This window comes from Pelophylax lessonae, assembly GCF_965119305.1.
Source record: "Pelophylax lessonae genome assembly, chromosome: 1".
Lineage (NCBI taxonomy): Eukaryota > Metazoa > Chordata > Amphibia > Anura > Ranidae > Pelophylax > Pelophylax lessonae.
In genome coordinates this window covers 196,771,164-196,787,954 of record NC_138768.1, presented here as the reverse complement: position 1 = coordinate 196,787,954, position 16,791 = coordinate 196,771,164, and the positions used below count along the sequence as shown (strand labels likewise).

Here is a 16,791-nt window from a genome sequence, read left to right as displayed (position 1 = left end):
CCATGATCTGACAGATTTTAGCAACAGATTACTGACATTTTAAATGTTCTTTGAATGAAATCACTAACATTAACACCTCCATGCTAATCGATTGATGTCAGCAGAGGATTCTGCAAAGCTGTGCTACAGAGTCAAGCACTTCATGCAAGCAATCAATTATGGATTTCAGGAAAGAAAAAAAAATGATACACAGATGAGGTTTTGTCAATTGAAAAATATAAGCTCCAACTTCTCCCCAGGAAAAACATAGTTATTTGGATGGCACAAAAAAAAAAAAAAAAAATCACCTTGGTGGTCCAATAACGGTTTCCCAGTGTTGCATTTGCCTACAACAAATGTATTGTGCAATAAGAGGGGCTGTGTGCATTTTCAGACAATATTACTGGACCGGTCAGTTAAGCACACACTGTGTTCAGAAAGAAATGACAACTTTACTTGCTGCCTTTGTGAGCTTACACAAAGGACTCATGCCCACAGCTGTATGATTTTCCATGGGATCCTGCTCTCTGTAAGGTCTTACGAAAAATCCCATCCGTACACTGTTAGCACAAACATAACTTGCGTACAGCACACAATGTACCTTCAACATTTATTACATTTATTCCAGCTATGGATGTTTTAGACATCGAAACATTGGTTCAGCGTGGACCAATGTAACTATGTATATACTATACCTGGCAATCACTGAAGTAGGCACCCCTTACTTCAGTGATCCCCACTTGTTTCCAGGCCCCATGCTGAGTGGCTGGCCTGCTGTATTCTGAACACAGGGGGTCAGTCGCTTATCATGGGCACCATTCAGAGAATGCTTTGCATTTTGTGAAAGAATGCAAAGTGTTCTCTGCGTCATCACCGCCTCGTCCAATCAGAGAACACTGTATTTATTCAGAAAATGCAAAGCATTTTCTGAATTGCTGACAACCCCCTGTACTTGGAATGCAGACCGAGACCCCAAAGCGAGTAGAGTAGCGGTGTCTGCTTCAATGATTTCCAGCTACCAGGGGCATTGGCCTTTGGCAACCTAGCGCATTACCACTATACATTTTTATTGAGCAAATTAAATGAATATACTCACAAACACTTGACAAAAACAGATGTATCAAACTATCCGCTTGTTTGGCTTATAGGTATTGCTGCCTCCTCAGGACGGTGGGTAGCTTTTCATGTGGCACTACAAAACAACAAAAGAGAGGGCACGCCTACTTAGCGCATTACCCCTATCCAATTTTATTGAGTAAATGAAACAGTTAATATACTCACAAATGCTTGACAAAAACAGACATATCAAAAAATACAGATGATACTGCCTCCAGATCCACCCCACTCAACTGAGGGCATGGGAAGACATCATGTTCAGTGTCCGATGCAACTTACGCGTTTCAAGGGGCAAGCCCTCTTCTTTAGAGCCCTGAAGCTCTGGGATCTGGGCTCTGAACAGTCTTCCCATGTCATAAGTTGAGTGGGGTGGATCTGAAGGCAGTATCATCTGTATTTTATGATATGTCTGTTTTTGTCAAGTGTTTGTGAGTATATTAACGGTTTCATTAACTCAATAAAATTGGATAATGGTAATGTGCTAGGTTGGTGCACCCTCTTTTGTTGTTTGTAGTGTCACATAAAAGGATACCCACCATCCTGAGGGGGCAGCAAGACATATTTTCGCAATATCTAGAAGCTGGACAAGCGAATAGTATACCAAATCCTAAAGTACCACGCTCGAGTGCAGGAGGTTATTTCTGGAATATCTATGGTATTTACATATCCAAACTGGACCAATATAACTATGTATAAATTATCCATACCTGGAATTTCTCTTTAACCCCTTTCCGGCCGGCGCTATAGTCGAATGACGGCTAAAGCACAGGCTTACTTTGCCAGGAAGGTGTCTATTGACGTCCTCCCGTGATTACACCCCCTGCACTGTGCTCCGAGTCCTTTGGCCTTAGCTGATCACAGATCAGGGTAAAGGGCCGATCACAGCTGCCCTTTACCAAGTGATTAGCTGTGTCCAATCACAGCGGATTATGGAGATAAACACAAGCCAGTTTTCTGCTTTTTCTCCCTCACGCTGACAGTGTAAGGAGAGGAAAGAAGAGCTGATAATCCTTTTGTTTTAACCACTTAAGCCCCGGAGGATTTGGCTGCTAAACGACCAGGGGGTATTTTGCGATTCGGCACTGCGTGACTTTAACGGACAATTGCGCGGTCGTGCGACGCTGTACCTAAACAAATTTGATGTCCTTTTTTTTCCCACAAACAGAGCTTTCTTTTGGTGGTATTTGATCACCTGTGCGCTTTTTACTTTTTGCGCTATATACAAAAAAAGAGCGTAAATTTTGCAAAAATAACAATATTTTTCAAATTTTTTTATATGAAATTCCCCAAAAAAAAAAAAATGTAAAAATCAAAATTTTTTAACATTTTCCGCCAATTTGTTTTATCCTACCTATGTTTGGTAAAAAAAAAAAAAAAAATCGCAAAAAGCGTATTTTTATTGGTTTGTGCAAAAGTTATCGCGTTTACTAACAAAGGGAAAGATTTTTGTCATTTTTTTTTTAACGCGTAATGGCGGCGATCTACGATTTTTTTTGCGGTACTGCGACATTGCGGCGGACAGATCGGACCCTTGACTGACATTTTTGACACTTTTGGGGTTACCAGTGACATTTCTACAGTAATCAGTGCTATATATATATGCACTGTTACTGTAAAAATACACTGGTAGTGAAGGGGTTAACTTTATTTGGGAGGGAGGGGCTGTGTGTGTCCCTAGGGGCATGCTTTCTACTGTGATTGGCTGTGGCTTGAGCTGTAAGGACACTGATCAACGGATCTACATAGTAGATCCGTGTGATCAGTGTTTTTACACCGAGGAGAATGACAGGTGGCTTGTTTACACAAGCCGCCTGACTTTCTCCCTCTCCCCCGACGATCACCGAGTGACCGGCGGACATCGGGTCCGCCAGTCACACGCGCGGGGGGGGGGGCATGGGAGCGCGCCTCCGCGGGCTCGCTCCCCAGACCCTCCCAGGCTAGTGACGTTAATTAACGTCACTCTGCCTGGCCGGGGCTGACCGCCGCAGTAAATCTACTTGCGGCAGTCGGCAAGCGGTTAAAGGGACATCGGCACTGATGATCAGTGCAGTCCCAATAGTGCCCACCAGTGCCCCCCATCAGTGAAGGAGAAAAATTACCGGTTTGCAAAGTTTTATAACAAACTATGAAATTTATTTATTTTTAATAAAATTTTCAGTCTTTTTTCGTTTGTTTAGCAAAAAATAAAAACAATCCAATGGCGATTAAATACCACCAAAAGAAATAATGAACAAACATGCCATCAGATAGCAGCAATCCGGGCATATATATATTATTTTAGGACGTGCCATATCCTCAATAATTATTCAAGAAGGAAGGATTGGGAAGCAAGGATTTTAGGGCACACTGTATCAATAAAATCAGTTTTATTTTGAAAATAATCAAAATGAGGAGGGAGTCCTGGACAGCTGAGACAGTCGTGGACATCGCTGGTTTGAGATGGGGCTCAGGTAAGCATCAGGGAGGACTGAGGGGGGTTGCTGCACCCAGAAGAATTTTGATCTTAAAACACAGAATGCATGAAGTTAAAAAACCTTCTGCCTTAACAAACCCTTTACATGTAGAGCTCGCCACTGAGAAGAGTCCACACACTTCTCCCTTGCACACCTGGACTCCTCGGGAGGGTGATACCCAGAAACCTGGTCCTGACCCTACCATTAGCCCAGAACTCACCTGAACAATCAGTGTCCTGGCTATTTCCAAATCCTGGTCACAGGACTGGAGATTTCCTCCTATCCAGATGACTATTAAATCTCCAGGCTGCAGGTCCCCAGTTTCCTCCAAAATTACACAAAATTGTCCTGGAGCCCCACAACCTTCTTGGTTGAAAATCCTGGGCGACATGACCAATCACAGCTAACTGCACTGTGACACAAGGTAGCTTTAAAACTGTTATTCTACAACAGCGTGCAGCAGAGCTATCTGAACATTTAAAGTTTGAATAGGATTGGTTGTTGTAGGGCACAAAATAGAGTAGCGAAGACTGAGACTTAAACTGAGTTCAGAACAGAAAGTGTTACCACATCCATGCAGCATTCTATAAACAACAAAGCACACTTAATTCTTTTGCTCATACAATCTCAATGTACGTCTAAAAGCGATATATTTTTGGCACAATTCCGCTTTCACCTGATGACCTGTTTATAAGTAGCAGCATCATTGAGGTCTACTCTGAAAAATCTCTCTTAGGCAGACATCCTTTGTTTCCTCAAACAATTTAGAATGTATTAAAATAACTGTACACTGATAATGCCACCAACATGACAAATTGCAGGCCAGGAGTCAGATACCAGAGGGCTCAGGAGCCAGGCCCATTTGCAAGTAAATGATATTGTGTGGACCTGGCATGCCCGGCGCATGACAAACTGAAGCAATTTCAGCAATGTCGGAAGGGGCTGCTAAGATTCTTCTGATGGTGGCTAAGGTTAGTCTACGGAATTGTGCAGACTACCAAGATCTGAATCACTGGGAGCTTGAAAGGGCTTCATTTGACATCTAAAATAATTACAGCACACTCTTTCTATTGTAGTTTATTATTCTGCACCCCTTATCTGCAGGCTTTGGGCACTTGTGAACAAGCAGGGTCGCTTCAGTTGTGACCACAGCAGCAACAAAACATTGCTCTTTCCCTGATATCATAAATAAAAGTAGGGTCTGTAGACTGAACAACTATTTTATCAGGTGTACACTGGTTCATCCACTTTTTGATCACAGGGTAAAGTCTGGGAATAGAAGCAGAGCCCTGTGAATTTACAGAATAGAGAAATAAGAGGGGCAAGTTCATGGTCTCTTGTATTCAAGCAATAAAGCCTGGGAATTACTGCAAAAACTCGTTTGAAAAATGGGGTAAAAAAGTTTAAAGAGTCTGGGAGGGTGAAGATCATTTTCTGAAAATTCTTAAGAAATAACCATTTCACTCGTGGAAAATCCAAGAGAGATGGCTCCTCCCACTTGCCAACAGGAAACACCACTTCCAGCAATGTTTAAAAGGAGGCTTCTCCCCACTGCTCATCAGTTGTAGTAGAGTACCTCTGGCCAAGGCTGGGACACAATCATAATATGGTTAATAACAGCAAAAAAACAAGGGCGGGTCATTGCTGTCCTGAAAGACTCCTGGAAAACAAGTTACCAGTAAGTCTAAAGCTGGATACACACTATACAATTATCTTTAGATTTTTTTCCCCCTTAAGATTTACCAAAATCATATAATATGAGGTCAAACCTCAACACTTTTAATTTGTATGGAATCGGGCAGGCCCTTGCACTACATAAAGGTAAATCTAAAGGAAATCGAACAACAAACGTATAGTGTGTATCCAGCTGAACTTGGATTTTTCCTTAACGTCTTTCAGGACTGCACCTGAGAGGATAAACTTACCAACTAGGGAGGGACAACAGCCGGAAGGACCTTTCTGCCAAAAGTCTGACAGAAGGTCCAGTCCGTAATGAGGGACAAATGTTCGATAACTTGACCACGTAGCCGCCTTAAAAATTTGATCTGGGGTGGCACCAGCTTTTTCTGTCCATATAGTGGCAAGAGCTCTAGTAGAGTGTGCTCGAATTCCCAGCAGGGAGATAATTCCATCTGGGAGTAAGCCTCAAAAATAGCTGATTTAAGCCACCTAGCAATTGACTCTTTAGATGCCCGATGGCCCTTTTTGTTGACCTAAATTCCCTGGTTACCTCCATGTAAAGTAATAGGATTCTTCTCACATCTAGATTGTGGAAGGGTTTCTCCATTAACCCCTGAAGGGTTTGAACAAAAAAATGGCACGTTAATATCCTAAGACCAGTTTTGAACTGACGCTACCTTTGGCAAAAAAACCTGTACTTGTTTTGAGTATAATTCTATCTGGGTAGATGGACAAGAAAGGCTCATTAACTGATAGTGTGTGCAGTTCACTGATTCTTCTTGCAGATGAAATCGCAACTAAAAATACTGCCTTGAGGGTAAGATGCCTCAAAAGAAATAGATTCTAAATGTTCAAAAAGCCCCTTTGTGGAGGCTTGTAGAATCACTGACAAATCCCACTTAGGAAAATGTTAGCAGGTTCTGGTCTGGAAGGAATAAGTGCCCTAATAAGATCTTATGACCAAGGCTTCTAAAGAAATTGGTCTCTCCAGGAATACTCTTAAGGCAGCCACGTGCACCTTAAGAGTACTAACTGCCAGACCGTTGTCTGCACCATTCTGTAGGAATTCCAATACTGACAATATCTTTCAAGGTTCGATTTGTCGAATGACACCAGGCATTATAGACCTTCCAAACCTTAGTGTAAATAGCTCTAGTTACTTTTTTCCTACTAGAAAGCAAAAAGTCATTACTAGAGGTTCTGAGAACCCTTTACTAGCTGCTCCTTCATACCAGTGGAATTAGCTGAAAAGGGGGAAAAGCATAACCCAGATGAAAGTTCCAATGATGCGCTAAGGCATCTATCCCCAGAGAATTGTCATCTCGGTAGAGAGAAAAGAATTGAGGGAGCTGTGCGTTTTCTCTTGATGCAAACAGGTCCACCTGCGGATGCCCCCAGGTCCTGGTGATTAATGCAAATATTTCTGGATTTAAGCTCCAATCTGCTTCCTGAATTTGCCATCTGCTCAAAAAATCTGCCACACACCGTCTAACGTGCCTTTGAGATGGACCCCTGATAAGGAAAGTAAGTGACTTTCCGCCCACTCCAGGATTTTTGTTGACAGCAACTGAAGAGCCTTGCTTTTTGTGCCCCCTTGTTTGATCAAGTAAGCCACGGCAGTGGCGTTGTCTGATAAAATCTGCACATAGGACCCCTGGGAGGTTTGGAGAGAAGGCAGCCAAAGCTAAGGCGACTGCCTTTAACTCTCTCCAGTTTGAGGAATTGGAGGCTTTGCCTCAGCTCGGGACCAAACTCCTTGTGCCAGATTCTGATCTCAGGGTGCCCCCTATCCCCACAAGCTGGCATCTGTTGTCACTCTTCTTTAGATCGGAAAAGGCTCATAGTAAGCCTTTTGACAAGATCGATTGATTCCTCCACCACCAAAGGGTCCTTTGACCCTGGTGGGGATCTTTACCTTTGCGTATAGGGTTTCTGGACTGTGATCCTATACCAGTGATGGCGAACCTTGGCACCCCAGATGTTTTGGAACTACATTTCCCATGATGCTCAACTACACTGCAGAGAGCATGAGCATGGGAATGTAGTTCCAAAACATCTGGGGTGCCAAGGTTTGCCATCACTGTCCTATACCTTCAGCAGGAAACTTTGGAGTGGCCTGAAATGCAGCCTTGCCCATTGAATGGCTGGCACAGTTGAGGTTAGGGTCCCTAGGGCTAACATAACCTTTCTGACTGACATCTTCTGATTTGTCTGTAGCATAGCTACTATATTCTAGACTGTAAGCTCTAACGAGCAGGGCCCTCTGATTCCTCCTGTATTGATTTGTACTGTAACTGTATTGTCTTCCCCCACATTGTAAAGCGCTGCACAAACTGTTGGCGCTATATAAATCCTGTATAATATAATAATTTAGTTTTTCTTCTTATCTGGAAGGAAGATTCTTTGTTCTACTGGATTTATCTAGTAACCCAGAAACTGTACTAGCTCAGCTGGAGTGAAGTTTGTCTTTTGAATGTTCACAATCCAACCCAGGGTTTCCAAGTGACTGTGGGCCTTGCCCAGATCTTCTTGCAATCTTTCCCTGGAAGGAGCAAAGAAGAGGAGGTCGTCCAGATATGAGATTATGGAGACTCCTTGAAGGCGGAGAGAAGCAAGGCTTTCTGCCATTACCCTTGTAAAAATCCGAAAGGCTTTGAATTGTAGATGCAGGACTTCCTTCCCCATATCCACCGCCAAGCTCAGGAATTTTTGGGACCGAGGGGCTATAAGAATATGTAGGTAAGCAGCTCTTAAGTCGATCAATGCCATGAAGCATCCTTTGGTCAACAGATTCCTGACAGTGAAGATAAAGAGTCCATATGAAATCTTCTGTATAGGACTGGCCTGTTCAGCGGCTTTAAGTTAGGGATAAGACGAAAACTCCCAAATTGCTTCCTTACAAAGATATGGGAATAGAATCCCTAATGCCGTTCCTCTGGTGATACTTGACTCACAACCCCCTGTGGCATCAGGTCCTTTAACATGTCCTTCATAGCCAGGGCTTTTACTGTGTCTTTTGGAAGGTTTGTGACAAAATATCTTTCTGGAGAAGGATCTGAAAATCCTATTTGGTATCCCTGGGACAGCTTGGCTAGAATATACTGATTTTCTGTCATGCCTGCTCAGTGGGGAAGGAATTTTTGAAGTCTTCCTCCCACTGGTAACAAATCGTCATTGTGTTTGTTGGATGATGCAGGAGGAAGGAAAAAATATGCTTCCTCTGCCTTTAGCCCTCTGCGCTGACCAATTCTTTTTCTCCTGGGGCTTGCTTCTTGTTCCTGAGCCCTTTAAAGGTCAAGAAAGCCGCTAAGCTGGCTGTTTTTTCTTCTTAATAGGGAATGACCTCTTTTTGTCGGCTGACCTATCTAGAACCAAGTCTAAATCGGGAACGAATAGTAGATCCACCCTAAAAGGAATACCACAAAGCTTGCTTTAGGATGCCGCATCCCCTGCCCAGGTCTTCAACCACAGAGCTCTTCTGGCTAAGTTAGGTAGGGCTGCAGATATTGCCGTCAGCCTTACAGATTCTGCTGATGCATTTGAAATGTAGGCTACAGCCATTGAGGGAGTCAAAAAAGAATCAAGGATCTCTTGTTCGGGAAAATCTGCGATATGTGCCTTGAGTTGATTTACCCAGTTCTTCAGATTTCTAGATACGCAAGTAGTCGCCAAAGCTGGCTTAAGATTGCTCATGATGGATTGCCAAGCGTTTTTAAGTTGTTGATCCATCCTTTTATCTTTGGGAAATTTAGTATTCTCATATCCTCAAAGGCCAGGTCAGTTGATCTGGAAACTTGGGAAAGGCAGGAACCGAGCTTAGGTACTTTATTCCAAACTGCCTCTGGGTCTTCATCAAAAGACAAACGCCTTTTATGGGCCTTTCAGAAAAAAAAGTTCTCTGGTTCTGCCCATTCTTTTTAATGGCCTCAGAGATTACTGAATGTACTGGAAAGGTGCGACGTTTAGGCTCACTCAAACCTGCATAGATCCAATCATGCAGAGAATTATTTTTTCTCTTCTCCTAAGCCAAAAGTAACAAACTGCCTTTAACAAACTATCAACTTGATCTAAAGACAACTTGTATTTTGAGGGTACATCTTCTACCCCTTCCTCCTCTTTTTCCTCTGAGCCTTCTTGGGAATGAGAGGGGGAATGTCCCTCTTGGGTAGGAGGGCCTACTTCAACCTCCACCGCAGGGATTAACTGGTTAGGTAGATGGCAGACTTAAAGATGGCTTTGTTAGCAAAGAGCGAAAGGATTGAATGGTAGCATCCAGCTCTTTTTTTACAGATGCGATTAGGTTGCTGAATGCAGTAGAAGCTTCCTCTTTAACAAGGGAGTCAATGCATGTCCGACGTAGTGTTTTCTTCCAACCTTCAGGTAACTTTGCTTTGCATGAAGGGCATTTCTTTTTAACCGCCAGATCAGAGCTCCTAGCCTGCCATAACGAGAAAAAAAACACAAGACAAACCATCCCATCTCATCAGGGTCACCCCGGGTGCACAGGAAGTATAAACAAAACTCCATGTGCCCAGACAGGCCCCATCCACCAGGGGGAAAAAGAAAGAAGGAGAGAGACCCCACAGTAATCAGGGCAAGATGACCAATCCACCCCTTACTGGGGCCTTGCTGGTGCCTGTCCCACTTGCTGCCATGACCGTGTCCATAGCAGTGTTACAGTATCCACATGGAACTCCGGTTAGGAGCGCTGGTTCCGGACTCCAATAGCGCCGCTCCGGAACCAGAAATAGGCACCAGATCTTCTTCGCCCCTCTCCCCCTGTGCTTTTTCTGGCGAAAGTGACGCCGTGCGCCTGCTCCACAAGCGCTGCCCCTCGCCGGATACCGCACTTCCGGCCAGGCGAGTCACCACTCAGTAACCAAAAAAATGGCAGCGGCACCTGCTCAACTAAACCGGTGGCGGGGATCAGGAAAAAAAAAAAAAACTGTCCACCGCCGGTCACTGCTGCCGCCTAGGAGCAGCATCCATGAGCGGTACAGGCTCTCGCCGAGCACCGTAGAGGGAGAGGTAGCCCATCCAACAAACAGTTTCTGTGGCATGGGAGGAATGGAACCTCAAAGAAAAACAGGTATGGTGAAGCAGGATGCCTGGTCTCCCAGGACAGCACCTAAGAGCTCCTGACTCCCCACTAGGTGTTCCACAGCCAGAGGAAACACAAACTGATAAGCTGTGGGGAGAAGCCTCCTTTTAAAGTTTGGTGGAAGTGGTGTTTCCTGTTGGCAAGTAGGAGGAGCCATCTCTCAGGTCCTGTCCTGAAAGACATTAAAGGAAAGAAGGCCTAAATAAGGCCATTTAAAGCAATGCACAATTAAGTGAAAGCTTAACATGTACATCTATCCTGCAGGCACATGTACACTCCAGAAAAAAACAATGCAAAGTTTGAGTTACCTGTATGTCATTTGGCTTCAAGTGATTGTACTGGGGCATCAACCCGGTACAGTTTTTGGAGCAGACGGTTGGCTCTCTTGTAAAAGCAACCAATGCGACTAAGCAGCTGCTCAGCTGTTATTACAAGCAGAAGGAGGAGACGTCCCCCTCCCTTTCCACTGCTTCCTGCCGCTCACCCGAGCTCTACCGTCCCACTGAGAGACCCGAGCAACTTGCCGGCACGTTCCCTGGCTGGCCAAGGACCTGAACAAACCTGGAATCAGAATTGATCGGGTCTCGAATATGGTAACTCGGAAGTGATGTCATCGCTTCAGGTTTATTCGGGAACCAATGGCACCATTTTTCAACAATCAAAAGTAATAAAAAAAGCTGATCTTAGCGTTTTGAATGTTTCCAAGTACAGAGGAGAGATACCTCCAAAAAGAATACCTGTCACTGCCTATTGTGGTCACAAGGGATGTTTACATTCCACATGAAGCAATAAAAATCATCAAAAAAAATGTAAAAGGAACAGTGTTAAAAAAAAATACTAAAGAAAATAATTAATAAAAACACAACTTAAAACGTTCCATCTCTCCGTACTCACGCGCAGAAGCGAATACATGCGTAAGTTGCACCCGCATACGTATACAGTGTTCAAATCAAATGTGAGAAATTGCCGCAATTGTTAGAGCAAGAGCCATTATTCTAGCGCAAGACCTTCTCTGTAACTCTTAACAGGTAACCTGTAAAAACGATAAGGAACGTCTATGAATATTTTTAAATACCGTAGTTTGTCGCTATACCACGAGCGTGCGCAATTTTAAAGCATGACAAGTTGTTTATCTATTTACTTTGCTTAACATCATGGTTCATATTAGGGCTGCACGATATTGGAAAAAAAGTACATTGCGATATTTTTTTTCCCCAACGATATATATTGCGATATTGAGAGGGCCATCAATCCAGGCTAAATACAGGGTTAATGTTACTCTAGGGATTCAGTGCAGCAGCCTTCTTCTGATTGTACTACAGGGCCAGCCAGGGTTAATGTTACTGTAGTAGGATTTGAGAAGTAGTGCAGCAGCAGCCTTCTTCTAAATGTTATTGCAGTTGCACCATACAGGGCAGGCCAGGGTTAATGGTAATGTAGGGAACTGGGTGGACACTCCAGGGAACTGCAGGTTAAGATGATCATGACAGTGTGTGACTGTGCTGTGGAACTTAGGCATAGGCAGAGAAATTGGGACTTACAGTGGTGGTAGAAGGTAGAAGAATACAGCCCAACATCCGTCCCTCATGTTAAGTCCATCCTGCGGCTCCCCTGACCGAGCGGTGAGCGTGGCACATGGATCCAATCACGTCTTGAGTAGCGGCACAGCGAACCAATCAGGTGTGCAGGCACACGTGATTGGTTCCCTGTGCCGCTGCTCACCGCTCAGTCAGGAGAGCTGCAGGACGGACTTAACAAGCGGGACGGTCGGGCTGTATTCTTCTACCTTCCTTCACTGTGAGTCCCCAATATCGGCTGATCCGGCGATGTGACTATCGCCCACGCCCGCAGCACGATATTCGATGTTACATCGAATATCACTCAGCCCTAGTTCATATTATACAAAAAAATGTGTCTATCTTTACAGTTTTATTTTGTTTTTTTAATTCATTAAAGTGTATTTTCTCAAAACAAACTGTGTTTGAAAGACCGCTGCGCAAATACAGTGTGACATAAAATATGGCAACGGTCGCCATTTTATTCTCTAGAGTCTCTGTTAATAAAAAAAAAAAACACGTTTGGGGGTTCCAAGTAATCTTCTAGAAAAAAAAAAATACTGATTTTAACTTGTAAGCAACAAATTTCAGAAAAAGGCCTGGTCTTCAAATATTTTTAACCACTTGTCCACTGAGCACTTCCTAACCAGACTAATTTTCAGCTTTCGGGGCTCTCACATTTTGAATGGAAGTCACTCAGTCATGCTACACTGTACGCATATGAAATTTTGTCCTTTTTTTCACACAAATAAAGCTTTCTTTTGGTGGTATTTAATCATCTCTGGGTTTATTTAATTGTTTGCGCTATAAATGAAAAAAAAAAACATGAAAACAATTTTGCAATTTTGTTAATTTTTCTTCATAAATTTTGGAAAAAAGTTATACGGCTACATATCTTTGGTATAAATAACCACAATAGGTATATATTATTTGGTCTTTGTGAAGGTATAGAGTCTACACACTATGGTGCCGATCAATGAAAATGGATCACACCTGTACTGATGGCCTATCTCATTTCTTGAGAAACTAACAAGCCAGGAAAGTACAAATACCCCCCCCCCCCCAAATGACCCCTTTTTGGAAAGCAGACATTCCAAGTTATTTAGTAAGAGGCATGGTGAGTTTTCTGAAGTTGTAATTTTTCCCCACAATTTGCAAAATGAAGATATTTTTATTTATTTTTTTTCACACAATTGTCATATTACCAAGTTATTTCTAACACACTGTATTGGCATATTTGCAACTACACCCAAAAATACATTCTGCTACTCCTGGCGAGTATGGTCATACCACATGTGAGACTTTTACACAGCCTAGCCACATAGAGGCCCAACATCCAAATAGCACCTCCAGGCGTTCTAGGAGCATAAATTACACATATAATTTCCTGACAAACTATCATACTTTTGAAGGCCCTGGAGCACCAGGACAATGGAAACGCTCACAAGGAAAAAACCATTTCGGAAAGCAAACACCCCAGCGTAGATGAGGCATTAGGAGTCTTTTGAACATGTCTTTTTTTCCCCGCATGTTTTTGGAAAATGTGAAAATGAAAATAACTTTCCCTACTGTGCATGTGCGAAGTGCGCTGCACATTCTCATAGGCTCAGTGGCAGGGAAGGAGGAGGAGGACAAAAATTCTGGGGAACGGCGCTGTCTCCCGGAAGTGGGGAAGGGTATCTTTAAAAAAAAAAAAAAAGTATCCGTTCCCCCCTCCCCCCTGAAAGGTGCCAAATGTGGCACCGGAGGGGGAGCAAATGAGTGGAAGTTCCACTTTTGGGCGGAACTCCGCTATAAGCTGACATGTATACTTTAGGGCCTAAAGTTTAGGCATTCCATCTGCTCTTGTTTATCTTCCCTCTAAATCACCTAGCGCTACTAGTTGAGCACTTAACCAATAAAAAGCAGTATTAATGCTAATTCAATTAGCTGTTAATAGCTGAAGGGTTTCTAGATTGTGTTCTTACAGACACTGAATGCAATCACTGGAAAAGAAGATTTGTGGCCAATGTAATCTTTCAGCCTGTATATAAGCTTCAGTAGATTTAAGCAGGCTGCCCTATGCTTCAGTCATCTTTAATAAATTCAACAGTTGTCTGTGCCTTGCCTCTGGTTGACCTTTAAATGTGAATGCTTTCTGAAACTGGCCATTGGGAACAATTCAACTTCAAAGTGACACTAGTGAGCACTTGTTATCATTTAAATGTGCTTGCTGTGTCAATACCAGAATTACAAATACCGCTCTGATTTCTGCTGTTGATTGAGATACCGTCCAGGACTGAATAAATTAGTTCTCATTTGATTTCTATTGACCCAATTGCCATCCATTGGTTTTGCAGGTCAAGGTGACAAACATTTAATATGTAAAGGTCGCACATGCCATATGATGTGCTCCAAGCATTTCTAATTACTTTAGGCATGGTAACCTAATACATTTAGAAGTATGATGTTCAATATCATGTCACCCTTATTGAATACATAGAGAGGGAAGCACTTTACGGTATTGGGCTGCTACATTAAAAACACTAATAAATAACAAAAGACTTAAAAAAAAAAAAAATACAAAAAACATATGTTCAGTGTGTCTAAACTTTTTTGTAATTAATAGCTGTACCCCTATAAAAAAAGGTGAGACTCAGGATTGGTGGCCTGATTCTAAAGCTGAACTATATATATATATATATATATATATATATACACACATACATCACTTTTCATAAAGTTGCCTCAATTCAAAGCAGTCTTCATCGTTGTGTTGGAGATGACAACATTGAAAACAATGGCAAGTTGTCAGGAAGAGGTAGGCACCATGTTACACATTTTTTGGTCTTGCCCCCACTTCAGACCTTTTGGAAGGATGTCAGGGCTCTCATGGGGGAACTCTCGGACCGTGACATCCCGGAATTTTTTCTCTTACAAATGTCTACTATGCCGATTTCTAAATGCAAAAAGCAATCCTCCCTCATGTGCTTTGTGCGGCAAAATCATGCATCCTGATGTTGTGGAAATCGACTCAGGTTCCCACGATCAAAGACTGCATGCGTAAGATGGAAGAAATTAACAGGATTGAAGACCTTACCCTTACGGCGCAGCACCGACAGGAGCGTTATGAGAGGATCTGGGGTTACTGGAATGTCTTTGTCTTATCTGACAAGGGGAGGTCCCTGATGTGTGACTAGAAAAATGACAGGGGTTGCACGTGGGGTTGTCCATGTCGGGGTCTCCCCAGGCCCCCCCCTCCCCCTATACCTTCTCCCCCCCTTTCTGGATCCTATCTGTTTCCTACCTTCTCTGTCTCCCTGCTACGGCTCTGCTCTGCACTATGTTTTCCTTTCTTTCATGTCTCTGACACCTTGAAAAAGTTTGGGAGTGACAGTTGGGAAGGATCACTTCTCTTACCAAATGTATGGAAATGTGCCTTATTTTGATGTGTTCCAGACATGTGGAGGGCCTTCTCCCTACAGCGGGGGTTGGCTTTGAGGTTAAAATTGTACGTTTTTTGTCCTGTTAGCATTCAAATATTGTGCTTGTTGTACCTTATTGACTAATATGCACTTATGTTTTCTTTTCCACTGTTATTCCTTTCTAAATAAAATATTTGAAAACAATGGCAAAGCTCTGCACATTGGTTTGAATGAATCCTACATAAACCCTGTGCCAAGAGAAATACACAGACTGTCATTTTTGACCTCCTGAAAATAATGCTAAAGGTAGCACAATATGTGTTGCCATGCCCTGCCAAAAATGCTGCATGCATATATTCTGATGCACTTTGGAGTGTTAGGTAGCGCATTTCATCAGGTTGCCTTAACGCAATGTGCGCTTTACAGAGTGTAACTGTGTCTAAGTATTCTGCAAAAAAGATAAAATGGCTCAAAACTTAGAAATGGCAGTATGGAAAGTATTTTCTCCATCATATCAATTTGCCTAACTACACTGTAATCTTGTATTGGTTTGCTTTAGCACGAAGAAACCAGAATGACTTTTGACCAAGTTCTATATCTTCCTTCTGTTGTGACCTTGATTTCATGTTCTTTACTTCCTTCTTCGTCTAATCAAAGGAATGTTCACTGTACAAACTAAAACATAATCAATCTGGGCTAATCTTTTTTCTACATCTCTCTTTGAACATACATTTGTTGTAGAAAGTTGAATTCCAGTATATTTTGCATTATTTGTTAGAATTGGTTCAATCCATAGTACACGCATTAGTATGTGTATAACACACAAAGATTGGCATGTATTTTTACATTGAGATGCACTTTGTCACACTGCACCGTGCTTTTACAACATGTTCCTGGGCATGAACACCCTTTTTTTACTTCAACAAATTTTACAATGCACTGGGGTGAATTTACACCATAGGAAATAAGGTTATTTTCTGTGTCCTTGTGTCAGAACTGTATTGGGCAACACAGTCCAATGCTGTTCTTGTAAACAAGCCCTTAGATAGTGTGGAGAAAACATAGAACATCTTTCAGATATTTAGGTTGGATTCAGTGCCTGTTCACATTGCTGCGATGCGGGAACCCTGCAAATCCAGTGCAGGTTCCCGCATCGCACCTGACACGCAGGCAGTTCACACTGCCATATGCAAACTGCTGGGGATGTCAATACAAAGTTAACGACACCCCCAGAGTAGTTCGCATATTGCAGTTCGAACTGTCAGTTTGGACAGGAATCAGATCGCATTGGTGTGAACCCCTCTGCGATCCGATTCTGGTGCGGACCAAAAAAAGGGTCCTGTGCGACTTTGGTCCCTATGCGATGCAAATTCAGCCATACAGTCTGCATGGCTGAATTCGCATCACACAGACATCGCATGTGATTTGCACAGTAGTGCGGTGCGAATCACATACGATCTCTGACATTGCATATGTGTGAACCGGCACTCATTGTTCAATGT

General features: G+C 42.8%; 1 protein-coding gene across 1 annotated transcript in view; it reads right to left on the bottom strand.

Moving 5' to 3' along the window:
* SNX24 (sorting nexin 24) overlaps window positions 1–16,791 on the bottom strand; it is a gene marked incomplete at its 5' end in the record, with an annotated part of 240,290 nt that overhangs the window by 154,467 nt on the left and 69,032 nt on the right. The window lies entirely within an intron of this gene.